At 39.0% G+C, this 4,448-nt stretch overlaps 1 non-coding gene across 1 annotated transcript; it reads right to left on the bottom strand.

Moving 5' to 3' along the window:
* Positions 1-3,238: 3,238 nt before the first annotated feature.
* On the bottom strand, positions 3,239-3,434 carry LOC141150776 (U2 spliceosomal RNA). The gene has a single exon (XR_012246892.1). It is a non-coding gene; the product is annotated as a U2 spliceosomal RNA (small nuclear RNA).
* Between the last annotated feature and the right edge of the window lie 1,014 nt (positions 3,435-4,448).

The raw sequence follows: 4,448 nt of genomic DNA, 5'->3' as shown, positions 1-4,448 counted from the left end.
CCAGGATAATGTAGGAATCCTCTGTTTCCTCCAATGGAGAAATTTGCAGGTGGATGCATGGTTCCACCAATACCCTCAGGGTCAGATTTGAAATGAGCCCAGAATTTCACATTCCCATTGAAAACAGCCAAAATATTTATTTGCATGATTTCCCCCCCCTTATTACTGAGCAATACCGTGATAAGAAAGCTCTAATCAAAGGGATTTCCACAAACGGGTTATACATGTGTACAGTAATGGGCCTTTCAATATTACAAAACAAAGGCTTAGGGATTATAAATAGTAAGTACTCATGATGTCTTTTCTCTTTTAAACGCTGAAAAAAGTCAATCAGTCTGCTTCCATGTAGAAATAAAAGTCATAATTACCAGCTTTAGGAAACTCCTGGATACAAAAAATCTTATCCCGTTTAAATCCCATCAATTCCATCACTACATTCCGGACAATATATTCCAAGCCAGTGTTGTGTCTGTGGTCCTGAATAACCTTCAACCGCGCGGTATTCTTTACAGCCGCCATTGTAATGCCCAAGGCACAGATCGCTTTCTCCATCACACGAACCAAAAATACGCACTCCTCGACCCAGACCGAGGCAAACACCCCTATCTGAGCCAAAAGGCCGAGAAGCGATAACCTGAATTGGTTTTGGACTACATTGTGTTCCAAATTATTATGCAAATAATATTTTCTCCGATTTTCCCAAATTACCTATATGAATTGCAGTCATTGTAATTTTCCAGTCAAATAACTATTAGAGTACAATTGAAAGGTTTTTGTACAAACTGCATATGATAACAGTATATTTTTAAAAAAATAAGACTCAAACTGCACTCAAAATGTATGTTCCAAATTATTATGCACAGCAGAGTTTTAAACCTTTTCATTTTAATAAAGGACAGAAAAATGGTCATTTTTGAAATTATAAGCATTAGCAGGTTATTACACACTGAAATCAAACAGTTTTCAACTCAAAACTTAATTCTAGGTGATGTTACATTTGCACATAGGACCCCTTGTTCGAAAGGAGCTTCTGAACTCTCTCGTCCATTGAATTTGTCAGGTTTTGGATGGTTTCTGCTTTAATTGTTTTGCATGAGGACAGAATACCCTCCCAGAGCTGTTGCTTAGATGTGAACTGCCTCCCGCCATCATAGACACTCCTTTTGATGATGCTCCAGAGGTTCTCAATGGGGTTGAGGTCAGGGGAGCATGGGGACCACACCATAAGTTTGTCCCCTTTTATGACCATAGCAGCCAGAGATGCAGATTTGTTATATGCAGCATGAGATGGGGCATTATCATGCATGAAATGATCTCGATGGTCCAGATGGATGGAGTGGAGGATGGCTGGTTGATGGACACCCCATGCAAAGACGGCTACGGCGCTAACAAGGAGGAGGTGGAGTAATGTTTTGGGCTGGAATCATGGGGAGAGAGATTGTAGGCCCCTTTAGGATCCCTGAAGGGGTAAAGATGAACTCCATAATGTATGTTGAGTTTCTCAAACAGAACTTCCTGCCATGGTTCAAGAAGAAGAACCAAGCATTCTGGAGCAAGATCATTTTTATGCATGATAATGCCCCGTCTCATGCTGCACATAACACATCTGCATCTCTGGCTGCTATGGGCATAAAAGGGGACAAACTTATGGTGTGGCACCCATGCTCCCTTGACCTCAACCCCATTGAGAACCTCTGGAGCATCATCAAAAGGAGTGTCTATGATGGCGGGAGGCAGTTCACATCTAAGCAACAGCTCTGGGAGGGTATTCTGTCCTCATGCAAAACAATTGAAGCAGAAACCATCCAAAACCTGACAAATTCAATGGACGAGCGAGTTCAGAAGCACCTTTCGAACAAGCGGTCCTATGTGCAAATGTAACATCACCTAGAATAAAGTTTTGAGTTGAAAACTGATTGATTTCAGTTTGTAATAACCTGCTAATGCTTATAATTCCAAAAATGACCATTTTTTTGTTCTTTATTAAAATGAAAAGGTTGAAAACTCAGCTGTGCATAATAATTTGGAACATGCATTTTGAGCGCAGTTTGAGTTTTTTATTTTTTTAAAAATATACTGTTATCATAGGCAGTTTGTGCAAAAACCTTTCAATTGTACTTTAATAGTTATTTGACTGGAAAATTACAATGACTGCAATTCATATAGGTAATTTGGGAAAATCGGAGAAAATATTATTTGCATAATAATTTGGAACACAGTGTAGTGAGGCACCCTCGCATCCTGAAAACTCCATTTGTGGAGATGAGCACCAGGACTCCCGTTAAGAAGACATGTTGTCACCCTCTAGATCCCTTACATGCCTCCACTTTTCAGCTTGTTGCTGCTGCAATCCACACATTTTAGATCTGCTTAACTCCACCTATTTTAACACACCACCCTCACCCCCTGCTGTTCCCATGCGCCTCAACACCAGAGGGAGGGAGGGAGGAGAACCAATTAAGGTAAAAAAAATGAGCAGCTGTCTACCCTTAGCAGGAGTGTTGCTGATTACTTTCCTGCTGCTGCTGGTTGTTCAACAGACTGAACATGGCTGCTGTGCGCAGCCAGATAAGGGTCAGAGCCTATTGTGACACGCGCAGTGTTCAATTGCCACACTCCATCTACTGCAGGCAGGACACCTGGCTGGCAGAACACCACTAAGAAGCTCACACAGACAGCCATAGGCAGCACTTTAAAAGAACGCCACAGACCAAACCTTTTTGGTTATTTTTTATAATCTGCAGGCATGAAATTAAAGAAGTCAATTCTCCACCAGAGGGAGACAACATTTCAGAAAAGTCATTGTAGCAAGCCAAAAAAGTAATTTTAAGCACAGGGTAACCAGCAGCACCTACCTGTTGGCTCAGGTGAGTTTAAATGGCTGCAGTTGATAACAAGGGCATTTGCTAAATAGATGGTGTGTGTGCAACAATATACTGAAAGGAGAATTATATTGTGCAGCTTATCTCACCACCTGTAGTTAGTTTGGTGAAAACTCAAAATTGCTTGCCTAATATGGCTGTTTATCCAAAAGGAAGGAAAGGGGGGATAGCTAGATAGATAGCATTGCATTACAGTACAATACAATGCAATGCAATGCAATACAATACATTGGTCGAAAATCCAATGAGGGGAAGAAAAGCAAAGCCAAAAAGTCCACCCAAAAATCCAACAAACAAGCAAAATCAACAAAATGCATTGAATTCAATTTTTTTCTGATTTTGGAAATTGCATTAGGAAGTGGTGCACCGGTCCTGGAGATACTGCAATACCAGGTCAATGCGTGGAGTGGACAGAGCAAGCTCTTTTTCCATCTCCCTGTTCTAAAAATCCATTTAATATACGGTCCCCAGATAGGGGACGTATCAGATATTAAACTGATAAGAACAGTTTTTTTTTTATTTGGCTATCCCATTCGCAGGGATAAAACCGTTTATTTAAAACTTACATAAAATTACATACATTTGCATAAAATTAAATATATTCACAAAAAAATACAATATTTATAAAACAAACCGTAAACAACAAAGATTCATAGTATTGTATTCCACAAATTTACATGTCATTTGTTTGATAAAATCATATTCTTTTTCTTATCCAATAAATAATAAATATACTTTTCACTTAGACAGAAACCCAAAACATCATCCTCTGATAACACATCAGTTTTAAAAACCAATATGTTTCAGGCCTTCCAGAGAGCAAGTTTGGCGCAGTTCAGTATCTTCCATGACATTATTTTTTGATCCCCTGTCGGGCATCCCATAAGTCCATAAATGACAGCAGTATAGTCCAAGTCCTGGAGATCTGCCACTCTGTCCTGCAGGGGGAATAATCTTCGTCAGAATGTCTTTGCAAAGTCACAAGTCCATTAATAAATGTCTCACTGTCTCCTCTTGTTGGCATCCGTTTCTTGGGCAGATGGCAGTTCCCACAAATCCTCTTCTATACTGGAATGCCCGACAAGGAAGACACTGATGCGCACAGCTCCAGGCCATATCTTTCTGCACATTAAAAAGATAATTTATATGAATCATTTTCCATATATTTACAGTTTGTTTATCATCATAATTCCCAATATCACATAAAACCTCCTGTTTACAAAATTCTTTAATCAATTTTTTACTATTTCTTATTTCTTCAACACTTTTCCCTCTAGATTAAAATTTTTTACTATTTTCTCTTAAATGACATAATGCTTTGGCAGATTAAAAGCGTATGGGGAAGATTAAACAGTCTTAAACCACCCAAACCTTCTCATAAAAAACCCAGCATTAAAGTGCATACAAAAGGACCAATAGTTTTCTTTAAAAAGGGAATTAAAACAGAAACAGAAAAATTTTATTAAAAGGAACCTGTTAAAATCTGGAAAGTCTTTGCCCCCTTTGCATTTGGTTTTATCACGATCTCTCTCTTTAGTTTCTCCATTTTTGAGCTCCATAAAAAGG

The sequence above is a fragment of the Phyllobates terribilis genome, unplaced genomic scaffold (genome assembly GCF_046119375.1).
Source record: "Phyllobates terribilis strain yellow unplaced genomic scaffold, ASM4611937v1 Scaffold_5__5_contigs__length_657084704, whole genome shotgun sequence".
NCBI lineage: Eukaryota > Metazoa > Chordata > Amphibia > Anura > Dendrobatidae > Phyllobates > Phyllobates terribilis.
This window is presented reverse-complemented; position numbering and strand designations above follow the sequence as displayed.